Source organism: Oryzias latipes, chromosome 2 (assembly GCF_002234675.1).
Source record: "Oryzias latipes chromosome 2, ASM223467v1".
Taxonomy (NCBI): Eukaryota; Metazoa; Chordata; class Actinopteri; order Beloniformes; family Adrianichthyidae; genus Oryzias; species Oryzias latipes.
The window spans coordinates 21,043,001-21,057,565 of record NC_019860.2 but is presented as its reverse complement, the minus strand read 5'-3'; the positions used below and the strand labels follow the sequence as shown (position 1 = coordinate 21,057,565).

General features: G+C 41.8%; 1 protein-coding gene across 2 annotated transcripts in view; it reads right to left on the bottom strand.

Moving 5' to 3' along the window:
• Positions 1 to 14,565, bottom strand: part of LOC101172314 (interleukin-1 receptor accessory protein-like 1) — a 364,358-nt gene that overhangs the window by 286,176 nt on the left and 63,617 nt on the right. The window lies entirely within an intron of this gene.

Genomic DNA, 14,565 nt, shown 5'->3' with positions numbered 1-14,565 from the left:
AACACAAACATCAAGGTGAGGCTAATATTCTTTTGGCACTAGATTGGAAAAGAGTTGCTATGGAAACTCCTTCAGGAGTTCCAGAACTTTTTTTGGACGTTGGAATTTCACTAATTTTTTGCAATAAAATTTGTAGAACGTCTTCAATTTAGGAACTCAGCTTCGCTGTTTCAGGCAAACAGCCTTACATCGGGGAGACTCTTAAGGACACAGAGGCCTTTGACTGCTCACTCATCAATCCTAAAACTGCATTGTAATGACTCATCTCTAGTAAGTTGTTCTGTGTTTTCAGTTTCACGGTGTTGAGACCCTCAATCGTGAGCGTTCATCTTGGTGATGAAGGTCGTGTGATGAAGCTGACTGAACATTGAGGCCAGCAGGAGGCAGCGGAGGGGGGGCATGTCAGGACAAACATGCAGGGAGACGGCGTGACTGAGGCATGCATTCACAAACCGATTAATGGGTAAAAAACCATGCATGTGTTTTTTCCTCCCGGAAGCAGAGGGGTGACGCCGGGCTGCGATTGGCCGACAGAGGAACAAGCAGAAGCCCTGTCCTCGGGATGGGGGGTTGTATGACAGCAGCAGGAGACGACAAAAAAAGAGGTTTTTAGAGACATCGGGCAACCCGGCAACCCACGTCCACAGCTGTGTGAGGCTGTGAAAGCGCCATCAGTCATCGAGAAAAAGCGGGATTTTAAAAGTGGCCACAAAAAGGGATGTTTGCTTTTTGGCATTTTCTTTTCTACGTTTCCTTCTGTTTTATTTACAGAAAACCTCAATTGTTTGAATCCAAATTAGAATTTATGAACTAAAGTCGCAAAAAACACATCACATGCTGGCAAATATATTAAAATAGATGTAAAAATTATATAATTGTAAAAACTCTATAAATGACATGAAAGTGGTTTGCTAGAGCAGCTTAAACAAAAAAAGGGAAAAAATAATTTAAATTTAAATCTATTAAAAAAACAGATTAAATCAAATTAACATAACACATATTGTGTGGATGGCGTCCCTTTTAATTATGAGAAGTGTCAACTGTTTGAAAGTTGATGAGCGCCGTTTGTGTCTGGCCCAACTTATATAACACTAATTCCACAATATATTGGAATCAAGCTGTAAAAAATAAAATAAAAAAGCTAAATTCGCGAGATTTGTTCCGCTTTGACATTTTGCACCAAACTTCAATCAACTGTAGGGGGTGGTGGGCATATGAGGGTTAATGGCCGACGAAGTGTGCATTATCACTTTTTTTCCCACTTTGCGTCAAATGGTTCAGGTTTCCACGGCGTGCGTTAAAAAATGGATAATGCACACTTCGTCGGCCATTAACCCGCTTATACCAACAACCGGTTTTTAGTACTTTATTCTTGCCCTTTTTTTGGTTTTTATAGCTTTTTTCACAAAAAGCTGGACTATTTGTTACGTGGTATGGCACGTTGTCACGATAACGTGACAAGGCGCAGATCTTGACTGCAGCGGCAAAGGAAAGCGATACATATGCTGATCGTTACGGAGTGTTAAATAATGCATCAGTTCAGGGAGAAAGTTCACCTCTAACCATTTGTTTTTGTCCAGATGATGAAGATAAAATTTGTTTAAAAGAAGCCAGCGCAGTGATACAGAACATTTATGGTATGTGGCGGGAACTACGTTTTTAAACGTGCATTATAACTTTTCAATGCACACCCAGTAGCCACTCAGAATCGAGAATTCACCAGGACTGCGGTATAAGTGGTAGTATATAGTAGCGCCAGTCCTGTGTGAACACCGTACACTATAAAGACTTTTAACTTCTTCTTCTTCTTCTTTCTCTTTCGGCTTTTCCCATCAGGGGTCGCCACAGCGAATCATCCTTTTCCACCTCACTCTATCATGAACATCTTCTACCCTAACGTTAGCCAACTTCATGTCCTCTGTTAAGACATCCATATATCTCCTCTTTGGCCGTCCTCTTGCCCTCCGGCCAGGCAGCTCCATCTCCAACATCCTTCTACCAATGTATCCACTATCCCTCCTCTGAACATGTCCAAACCATCTCAGTCTGGCTTCTCTGACTTTGTCGCTAACACAGGCAACATGAGCCGTCCCTCTGATGTACTCGTTCCTTATCCTGTCTAACCTGGTCACTCCTAAGGAGAACCTCAACATCTTCATCTCTGCTACCTCCATCTCAGCCTCTTGTCTCTGTCTCACTGCTACCGTCTCTAACCCATAGAGCAGAGCTGGTCTCACCACTGTCTTGTACACCTTTCCTTTGAGTCTTGCTGGCACTTTTCTGTCACACAACACTCCTGACACTTTCCTCCAACCGCTCCAACCTGCCTGCACTCGCCTCTTCACCTCTTTTCCACAATCCCCATCACACTGAACTGTTGACCCCAAGTACTTAAACTCCTGCACCTTCTCCACCTCAGCCCCCTGTAACCTAACGCTTCTACCTTGATCCCTCTCGTTCAGACACATGTATTCTGTCTTACTACGACTGACCTTCATACCTCTTCTTTCCAGAGCAAACCTCCACCTCTCTAGCTGTTCCTCCACCTGCTCTCTACTCTCACTGCAAATTACAATGTCATCCGCAAACATCATTGTCCAGGGAGATTCCTGTCTGACCTCGTCTGTCAGCCTGTCCATCAGCATAGCAAACAAAAAAGGACTCAAAGCTGATCCTTGGTGTAGTCCCACCTCCACCTTGAACTCCTCTGTCTGACCTACAGCACATCTCACCACCGTCATACTTCTCTCATACATGTCCTGAACTACTCTGACATACTTCTCTGCCACTCCAGACGACCTCATACAGTACCACAGCTCCTCCCTCGGCACCCTGTCATACGCCTTCTCTAAATCTACGAACACACAATGCAGCTCCTTCTGACTTTAAAGACTTCCTTCTACTTCTGACTTTAAAGACTTCCTTCTACTATAAAGACTTTTAACGCGTTCTTAAAACGTGCCAGTGTGAACGTAGCTTAAGATCCAGAGACCTGATGGCCCTTCTGTCCTGAAACTTCCTTCAAAACCCAAAATAACCTTTCGTTTTTAGTCTTTACTACTCATTACCCCACACTTATGCAGGGTTGGAGGGGATCCATAAAGAAATATTAATCTCGAGGAGGAGGGTAATTTATTTCCAGTGGCATGTGAAGATAATTAAGAAGGGGGCGGAAGGGATTTTGAGCGCGCTCACTTGTCACCTCACGTGCTTCAGTATTAATCCCAACCCTTGTTAAAAATACAAGTAATCACTCAATAAACCATCTTTTTACTTGGCGCCACTTATCTAAAATGTTTTTTGTCACAATAAAGATGCAACTGAATGAGCAGTGAGGAGATCTGTTTGTAATTGATAAGCAGTGAGGCTTTTGTGCACGCCCATGGTTGGCTCAATCCACTCCAAATGCTTCAAGATGAACCCCTTCAGCCTTTCTGCAGATGAACATTTTACAGAAATAACACTGTAAAGCTGTTCTTCAGAGAGAAGTGCTTTGACTAGAGAGCGGAGCAGCAAATATTGTGTTGAACCTGATTCATGGTCAACATAAAGGTCTGAATACACGCTTAGGTGGAAAAACCCTTCGTCTCGGGTCTGCCTAGTTTGTTCCAGGTCGAGTACCGAACCTTGCGTTTGGTCTGTGTTCAGACTAGCATCGAGCAGACCATTCATTTACGGACCAAAGCCTGTAAACAAAACCACGTGACTAAAGATCATCAGTCATTGGCCAGGAACTACGAGTAGCTGAAATGTTAATGACGTTCACACGACGTTTTGAAGGTAAACTATGGCATTTTGGTCTTCTTTCCTGAAAACCTTCAGTCCTATTTAGTTACTTGGATTTGTGGTCAAACGTTTTAAGAAATAAAAATGTAAACGTCCAGATGCTGAAATGTTTATGGATGTTGGTTTTTTGACAAATATACATTAATTTTTTTTTTTTTTTTTTATACACTGTATTTTATCCCACGAAGGGAAATTCTTTCTCCGCATTTGACCCATCCCCTTGGGGAGCGGTGAGCTGCAGCCGAAACCGCGCTCGGGAGGCAGTAGCGTTAAGGGTCTTGCCTAAGGACCCTCACTGAGTGATGTGAACTGCTCGCCATTGATATGGTAATTGCCCCCAGTACCATTGCTCATTCCCCTCCGGGAATCGAACCCTGGTTTCCTGCATGGTAGCTTCCCACCTTACCAACCGAGCTACCCAGCCGCACCATTGTTTAACCAAATTATCTACCTTGTTGTTGCCAACTAGCAACCTTCTGTGTTAGCAGTAAAGGTCAAAGTTAAATTTTTGTTCAGTTATCCTGCAATTCCTTCATTGTTGTTTTTAGTTTGGTTGCTGCTTTTTGAACTCGGCGAGCCGTCTTCCGTCGCAGATGCAATCTGAGCAACTTTTTCACAAAGACTGCGCGGCTGATTTTATTTGACTTGACTTGATCCTTTTTTCTTGAGTCGGCACTCCTTAATAAGGTTTGAAGCTTGCAGCTAGGTGGACTGCCAGGTCTACTTAATGTGAAGCCTCAGTGTGGCTGTCCTCCTGAACTGAAACCACTAAAAGACTTTAAAAGAAATGTTCTGGTTTAAAATATTGAAGTAGTCTCAGCACAGATTAGTTATAGTTTTCATTAAAAACTACATTTTTTTTTTTTCACTCAGACCTGATCTTTGCCTGAGAGAGTTTATTAAGACTAAACGTGGGCTAATTTTAGTCTTGGAGTCTGTAAGCGAGTAATTAAGCAGCCGAGCTCTGTTCGAAATGATCAGATTAACTGCTGAGTAAGCATCCTCCACAACAGCTTTAACGCTTCCCCAGAGCCTTTGTTTTCCTTTCCGAGGTATCATGGCGGTCTCATCCGCGGCGCTGGACGTGTCTGCTGGACGTCAGTTCGCCGGGGGGGACAGTGACTTCCCCGCAGCCGCTTCCTGTCACAGCCACCCCGTAATTGGCAGCCCACTTCTCCCCACAGAGAACCTGTGTGTTGGTGTGCATGCCTGTCCGGGCCTGTCAGACCCAGATGAGGCCCCCCGAACCGCCACGGAGACATTCTGAGGGCTCGAAGCAGCCGGGAACTGCTGAGATAGTTCAATCTGTGAGCTTTTTCACCTGGTTAAAGTTGAGAGATTTTCAGCACTATCTAATCACAATAGAATAGTGCGGAAAATAATAGACGTATGCTGGGAAAATGCACTGCAGGGAGCAAGATTTGGCCACAATGGTGGAAATGTGATACAGTGGAGCAATTCTTTGTTATCAGCTAGGAATGTGAGCTGCGGCGCTGAATGAAGCACTTCATAAGCGACTTACTTTCATTTCAAGCTGGTTTCAGGGCGGAACACAGAGGTTAGATGAGGAGAAAGAGTCGCCACTATGGAAAAAAGGTTGTTTTTTTTAAATAAAGAAAGCAGATGTGAGCTTTTAAACAAAACATCCCATTCAAAGTTGACAGCTTTGGTACAAATCTCCATGGAGACACGACACTCTGCAGTGTTTCTGATTTAAAATCAGATCAAAAGTTTGATCTCATTAAATTATCAGAACTGTTCAGTGGTCTTCTCATGTGTCTGTTGGCATGATTTTCCTCACAGGGCAAAGTGATTGAGGGACAGCATTTCAATGTTTTAACTCAAAACACTTTTCTTGTTTTGGGTTCCATGGTAACATATGAGGTAATATAGATGTTTGCCAGATTTCTGGTAATTTGGGACTCTGGTGTTTAGTAAAGGAGGAGACTGGGATGTAAAGGCTGTGTCACAAAGCCACCTCATACATTTTGCGCATTTTCCATGAATTAAATTTAGGCGTTTCGTGATACAAGCGTGATAATGCATGAGTGTTTCTTGCGTTCGTCATTCGTCAATGTGATGTCCATCGAGGGTTTTAGGCCGACGGGTCGTTAAGTGTTTTCGGTTTTGAGCTGTCCAAAATTTTTGGTGAGTTGAGAATTAACCTTTTAATTAACTGCATTACATGCAATTTACGGAGTCTATTCGTAATTATAACGTAAATCTTACGCAATTGGACGTGATTTTTGCGGGACGCAATTTTGTGTGTCTAAGACTTTTCACGCAAGTACCACCTATGTATGTTTTTTTTATATCATGTAAAGGGCGAACATATCACATTCAAATTACACTCTGACGAACAAAACACGAATGAATTGCATATAAACAGTGCGATAATCATGCTTGGTTCATGTTCTACGCTGATTTACGTGTTCTTTGCGTGGTAATTCGTACTTCTTCCTTGGTTTTTACGTTGTTTATTCGTGATAAATCGGAGAAAATTTCACATAAAGTCCACAACTTTCCTTACTTTTTTACTTAAATTCACATATGACCAATTTTCATTGGGCGACAGTGGCTCAGGTGGTTGAGCGGGTCGTCCAATGATCGAAGCGTTGGCGGTTCGATCCCCGCTCCCACCAGCCAAAATGTTGTTGTGTCCTTGGGCAAGACACTTCACCCTCCTTGCCTCCAGTGTGGCTCCACTGGTGTGTGAATGTGCATGAATGATCCCGGTGATGGTCAGAGGGGCCGTAAGCGCGACCTGGCAGCCACGCCTCTGTCAGTCTGCCCCAGGGCAGCTGTGGCTACAACCGTAGCTACCATCACCAAGTATGAATGAGGAGTGAATGAATAATGGACACAATGTAAGCGCTTTGAGTGTCTTGAAAAGCGCAGATAAATCGAATCCATTATTATTATTATTATTCATCCATACACGCGAAATGTACATAGTCGCTGTGTGACACGGCCTTAATTAATTAAATGCATCACAATGCCATCTACCATCGATGGCATGGGAAACTTTCTTGAAATTGAATATTACCTAAATATAATGAAAAGTAAATTGGTCTAATCTCAAGCATTCACTGCAGTTTTTAGACTATATGGTGTAATATGATGTGACTACACTATCCAGAACTCCTAGAGGGCCTAAGAGGTAGGCGATTGGTCGGACAAGTTGATTGGAAGTTTTTTTTCTGATCAACTGTTATTCCTCATATCAGCAATAATCAGCTTTTGTAGAGAGACCAAACAGGAAAGGTCAAACTTATATCAACAATAACTCAACATTGTTCAGTTGAAACACATAAAATACAAGACAATACTCAGTTTTTTTCTTCAGTATACTGAAACACAGAATGTATCGCTCCACCAGACTCCACAATGCTCCAACAATCCATCAAGCAGCTTCGCAATTTCAAAGACAGATTCAACTGCCGTGTTTCAGAAAATCTGTTCCACTTAAGGAGCACTGGATTATAGAATTGACTTTTTGAAAAAAAGGATTTACACCGCTTCCATGGGATCTTTAGCCCACAGTGAGATCAGTGTTTTAGCATCTGGAATCGGTCCGAGATTAAAACATGTGAACATGGGAGGGACAGTAGATAAAGGATATTTATTCGTCCCTTTTCATTGAAAAGAACCTTTTAAGATCAAATGAGTTTGTTGCGTCTTGGATCTTTTCATAATCTAGACCAACAATGTAAATGTTACAAAGTCGAATAATAGAATCAGCTTAAATATTAGCATGCACTCCACTGTTTAGCATCGACATTTTGCAAAAAATAAAATCAAATAACAGCTGTTTGGCCTCAAAACAGTAAGGGTTATTTATTCTTCAAACATAATGTTTAGCATTAAAGGGGAATGACCCAATTGACGAGCTAGTACTGGGGGAGGAGAGAGTCTTGTGTCTGACACCTGATGTCTCCATCCTCTGGAGGGATGAATCTGACAGGGAGGACCCCTGTAAACTGATTCTGTCAGATTCTGCAGCAGCCGTGCATCAGATGCTGAAGCTCTTCGGTTAAAGCTACAGTTTTTTACAGGTCGTTCAGACCCAGACTTAGTCTTCTTACCTGTTAAAGAAAATCATTTGTTTATTTCCTCAGAGATACTGATAAAAGAATGAAAGTAAAAGATGGTATGTCTGGGTTTGATGATAAAAACCTGCAGGCAGGTCCAACAGAAGATTAAAAAAAAAAAGGAAAAGGCTGAGTCATCAAAACAGTAAAATTTTACAGTACCTCTGTCTGTACTGGTACATACAGTGCGCAGTAACTTTTACGGGACCGTCAGCGAGGCTGCATCGTTTAGTGGGGTCGACCCAAAATTTAATTAAGAAGAGCGTGGCCGTTATGAAGGACGCTGCTCTGTTGGTGTCAGAGGAATCATAGGTGACGTTAAGCCATAAAGATTCATATGACGCGCACAGACTTTACACTTTAAAAAAACAAACGTTTTGAATTAATCCATGATCAAGCTTTAGTCACAACTTTTCCTTTGAGAAGTTTTGGGATGTGGACTAAAAAGAGCAATATCGCCAACAACCATAGGGACCGCAACTAACAACCAAACCGCCTCAGGTGGGATTCAGCTTTAAGTAAAGCAGGGAAAACCTTAAGAAATCTACATATTTAGAATTGGACTAGAAAAATAGAAAAAAAGGAAGTAGTAAGTACTTACAAACACGTTCTAGAGTTACTGTGAACACAGCTAAAGTTTGAGTGATGTATGAATTTATATCTCATTCTTATCTCTTGCTTAAACCACCTTATGATTCGGTGTGCCTTATATAGTGTGGAAAATACTGTATTTTATGTGGATATTTACACAATTTGTTTGCTTATATTTCCACGCCAAATTAAATCTTTAAAGGAATCTATGTTGTAAGTTTTAAATAATAAAAATACTGGATATGGATCATGCGACTGATAAAAAGGAGAAGGCCGTTTGAGTGATCGCCGCCTAAAGGTGATAGTTACATAAGACATGGGTTCATCTAATAGGGTGAAACATTTTCAATAAAAAGGTACTTCGTTCATCTTGTTTATGAAGTGGGAGTTTGTCCCAAATCTCCCATAAACATCTGAATGTGGAGCTTTAATAGTTAGGATGTTTATAATCCAATTTTGGTAAAGGAATTCCCAACAAAATAAAGGAAGATGATCTTGATTTCAGTTTCTATAAGAGTAATTTCTATGCTGAAGCCTAGGGGTCTATTCAGACTGGACACATTTGGTTCGCTTAAAGCGAACCAGTTTTTGTTTACCTCAATAATTCGAAACAAATTTTCAGTCGGAACGTACCAAAGCGGATCCTGATCCATCTTTTTAAAATGGTCTTGGTTCGCTTACAGTCGGACTGAGATTCCTTAGTCTGAATAGTCTCAGTGCTCAGAGTGGAACAATTAGACCAAAAATGCCACTGTAGTCGGGCATTATGGGATGTATAAAGAGAAGGAATATAACAACCATGACAATAAGACGACAACTCATTGAAATGTGGTTGGATGAATTCAGGCTCATTAAAACAGTTTTTTAGCGTTATCCACGTTGCTTCTCACCTTTTCCCGACAATCTATGTCATAGAGACTTATCAGCGAACCTTCTTAGCTGCCGTCTCCTCAATAACCGCCTTGCAGCATGCCTCCACAAGTTGGTACCGACGTTCAAAGTCGGTCTGTAAAATGTAAAATTTGATTAAGTGAGCTATCCCGACAAGCAAAGGACTTCCATTATACTTTTTCTTGTTGCTTTGCCCCGCCTTCATAATTCCTGGCCAATGAGTGAAGAGATCTTTATTCAAGTGGTTTTGTTCACAAGCTTTGGTTCAAAATGGAAAAGTCCGGTAGAGGGCATTCTGAATACAGACCAAATGCAAGGTTCGGGACTCAATCCGGACTAAATTGAGCGGACTCGATCCAGACCAACGGACGTTTCCAGTCTGAATACACCCCCAAGAGGACTAAAGTGTGACAAAGAGAAAAATACTAGAACATCAGAACTAAGACAAACATGCAGGTTAGTAACTTCAACAATGAGAGAAGATGAGGCAACTGAATCCCTTCAAGGTACGAGTGCATATAATGTGCTGACGTACGTAAAGGAAGCTTTACCTCGTAGAAATCTGAACCGATAAGATAAGCAGCTGAGCTTCGCTGTAGCGGGCAAAAGCATGTTTCCCATCCTCACTCCGATAAGTGATAAATGATTAATTGTGTATTTTCCATCTACAATCCCCTCTAGGCCAGACTTGTCAGAGGTGTGCTGGGTTAAAAGAAGAACGGCGAGAGTTCAGTCCTCGGAGGTGCTCCTGTGCTGCACACCGCCTTCCCCCCCGCACACAAACTGCAGTCTGTCTGTCAACCGGTCAATAATCCAGGCATTTGTGGAGAAATTCCCCAGTATTTTCTGGAGATTCTCAGATATCAGAGCAGGCTTTGTGTCGAACGCACTGTAGAAATCAAAGAACATGATCCCCGCAGTGCTGCAGGTGGGAGCGGGCCTTCTGAAGCAGACAATGACATCTCCAGCTCCAGGAAATTGAAATGCACGGCGCAGCATCCAATCCACCGACCCGACTCGCATTTCACATCTTAAACCAAACGCGTCTCTTTGTCATCAAACAACCATGTTAGCAGAACAACAATTGGCGCAGTTTGATGCAGATATGATGCATGCAAAGTATATTCAAAGGAACGCATTTCAAGACAAACCATCAATAATTCACTCAGTTCCCATCTCTGGGCTAAAAAGCTTCTCGGATCCCGCTGCTCACTTTCTTCAGCTTCTTTTTGGACAGCTGCTGTTATTACCAGTGGAAAAAAGCATTTTTCAAAGGGATGAAAGTTTTCTTGATGTGTTTTATGTTTTATCAGCAGCAGCCACATCCGTTGCCTGCTGGTACGGGCCTGTCAGGGTCTCTTTAGGGTTTGGCAAGCCAATCCCTCTACTGCAACAACAAACCGTCATTGGGGACGGCTATGATACTCCCACCATACAGAGAAGAACCCCGCTATTCCATATTTATTGAGGTAATCTGTCAGATAATGTTTTCAGTTTCTTGTTGATTTTCTTCAGCAGGATTGTGAGGGGCATCCTCTTTTTTCATAAATGTATTCTGGAATTTGCCTGTTTAAACAAATGCTGTGATATTTGTGCGTACAGCACCCCACCCCCCCAATGAACAACTATTACAGGAAACAACAGCTAACCAAAAGATTCCGTAACCCGTCAGCCAAAAGTTTGGTGTTAAATTAGGAAAATCCAAAGCCAACCATGTGTTTTGGGACAAACTAAGTTGCAAAATTCCATATTTCCAATGTGCTTTGTAAAAGATAATAAAACATTGACAAAACAGGTCAATGCGATAATAGTACAAACAAATTTTCATTGAGGTGTTGTCTTGTTGTCTTGTGTACTTGGTCAAAACTGACTCATGAGTCATGTGGCTGAGTCACACAGGGCTGAATTATTGGTTTTCTTATTGGGCTCTTAGGCAGCAGCATCTGAAAAGACGAAGCCAAGGATGTTCTGCAATCAACGTTCCCATTGACAGTATTCAGAGAACGTTGGGATGGCGTGTGATGTCACCAATAAAAAAAAGCCTTACTTCGGGCTCCAGCAAAATGAAGCCAATTCAGTCACCATTTTTCCAGTATACGGACATCTTGGAGCCAGACGACTGATTGATCCGAACGATAACAGTCGACGTTTCTGTGGGAACTCCTGTCGCCAATCAGGAACATGTTTGAAGTCCACACCCCTTCCATCCAGTGAAAGGCAGCTAAGGAGAATATGTCAATAAAACATTCGAGGTGGGGGCCAGCAGGCACCACATGCTTTTTACTGACGTATCTGATTGAAAAGCTGGGATAGAAAGGTTAAATATCATGAACATAAAATAGGATGGGCAAGAACATGTTAAGAAAAATGTATCACAGCAAGAATAGTTATCTGACCAATAGAATAAGTTAGTAATAGATGTTTCTCAATAGAAATCTCAATTTGAAGCACTAGGGAGGAAAGATTGTTTTGTCCAGTTCTATAAAGTCAATGATCGTTCGTACGTTCCTGTTTAACCCTAAACACCAGAGCTCCAGTGTTGATGCTCATTGAATTACCGTAACTAAATAAACGTAATTCCAGTGGATTCTGAAGCTGAGAATAGCAGCTTTGTGCCGTAATGGTACATTTTGCGTTAATTGGTTCAAAGCAGATACACAAAGTTGTTTTTCTCCACGTCAGAATTCGTTGAAACTATGTTATTTGGTTAGATGGTTGATGAGTTACTGTTGCCATTGACAAAATACAACACTTTGCTTTAGTAAAGTGTAGCATATCAGCGCAAAGCCGTGTTTCTCTGCATCAGAATCAGCTGGAATTACATCTGTTGCGTAAACAGTTGAGATGTTACGATAGTTCAAAGAGTGTCAACGCTCTGGTAATAAAGGGTAAACCCACTGGTACAGTTTATGCACAACAGCTCCCAAAAACAAATAAATTGTCCCTTCCACAAATATTGTTTTATCAAATGTATTTTGAAGATCTGACCCAGATAACCCTTACCGTTGTCTATGTACTTTTCTTGAACACAAAAACGGTAAAACATTGACTCAACTTAAAAATTTGATGACAGAGCTTCCTGGCTGACCTCTCATCACTCGTCCCTGTCACAGCAGAATCAGTACAACTTCTAATTAGCTAATGCAGGTTGACGAGGATGATTTACATCATGTTTAATGTGCTGCCAATCACCGATCGTATAGGGGGCGGGCTGACGGAAACCGGCAGGAGGGCCTCGGAGGGACGAAAGGCATGGGAACAAGTGGGATCAAGAGGATGAAAGTGCATAAAAAACTGTGGAAATGAAGAGCGAGCGAGGAAAATGGACATTCAAAGCTGAGGGAAAGATAAAATTGCGGGAGAAGACAAAGAGTAGAGATTAGGACTCTTTTTTTTAGCTGACACAGGAGAAAAGCCGCGCTGTATATTCACATAACGAGACCAGTGGACCATCATTAAAATCCAGAGGGCGCAAGACGAACCCGGCTCCACCTGACTGTTGGCTGCTGTTGCCCCCCAGAGAAACGCGCCTTGTTGAACCTGCTCCTCTTCTGTCAGCACTTTCATAAATAATTCACAGAGCACTATGGGGCAGGGGAGCCATAGAGTGAACTCTGTTTTCTCCCCAATCTTCCTCTGCATAATTTTATTGCCTTGTGTTTGCACAGCGCAAACACAACACACTCATTTATACACGGGGGGGGGGGGGGGGGGTGGTTCATCTGAAGGGATCCATGCCGTTACTTCCGGGATTTTCTAGTCTTGGAGGTTCAAGCCCCGCAGCTACAGTTGGGGAAGGGGCTGCAGCATAAAGAGGTGAGAGCAGAAGTAATTACAAGCACCGGCATTGTATTGTTTTTTTGTTTTTTTTTGGAATACCCATGAGAATCCCCCAAGTTACTCACTGCCTAAATGAATGTACACAACCTCCCCCATATGCACACACACCAGGGGCACTGAAGCAGTTCTATCCCACAAAGAAAAGGCTTTGTTTAGGGGAAAAATAAATAAATAAATAAAAAGTGGAGGTACGAAAGTTTTTCCATGTTACAGAGAGAAAACACAAAGTAGATCACATAAATTTGCATTTTAACTTCTTCCTTCTTTTAATTCTACTAAAATATGACAATTACAGAATGTTTTACTGCCTATTTCTAATGTAACAAAGCAACAAAATTATAGTTCATCGTCCAAAAAACCCAGAAGCACCAGAGTACGTCAGGCAGAGGTGCCAGGCGAAGAAACACAGCCCTATTTCACTGAAGCCACTTGTCACACGTGCGATACCCTCGACCCACCTCCTTTAAAATCCCTGCACTTCAACGTGTGGACCAACTCTGCCACAGTCGGGGTAAATGCTAACATAAAGAAGAGACATTTCTGTGCACAGCTGAAGTGGAATCTTAATGTATTTTAAGAAAGGATGATCCGTTACAGACAGGAAAGTCAAAAACATCGTCACGATTACGCTAATCGACACTTTTGACGACAGAAATTCAAAAATGTTGATCAATTCAACTAATGTAAAAACTCAAATAGGCTCCTTATGATAAATTTCTATACCAAATATTGTCCGTTAGTAGCTCTGGTATGACAGCGTTTGAAAGAGACGGATGGTTGTTGGAGACCATTTTGGCAGTAAAATACGGTATCGTACCATATTTACAACAACAAATGTATCCTGTTTAAATCTCTGCACTAGAAAAAAAAAGACATTTGTTACTCAGAACTGTTTTTTCATAGTTTTTGGTTTGTTGTGGAATTACTACATGATATATAAAATAAATGTTACTTTATAAAAGAAGCTAGGGTTGTATTGAAAATGGATATCAGACATTGAAAACACTTAAAAAATGTAAAAATATTATAGCAAAGTCTGAAGCAATAAAAAAATGAAACTAAGACGTGTATACTTGTATTTTTAACCCTTGTGCTATCTTAGATGACCCCACCCTTCCATTGACGTGTCCTCCCTACCATGACAAAGGTGGATAAAGGTGGAAAGATTTCATGTAATCCATGGACACCAGTGAAGATCACAAATCATTGAAGAAAAAAGGTTCAGCGCACTGTCTAGTGGGTCTAGATCAGTGTTTTTCAACCAGTGTGCCGCGGCACACTAGTGTGCCGTGGGAGATGGTCAAGTGCGCCGTGGAGAAATTGCCCTCATTCACTGATCTAAAAACATTTTCCATCTCCAGGAGAT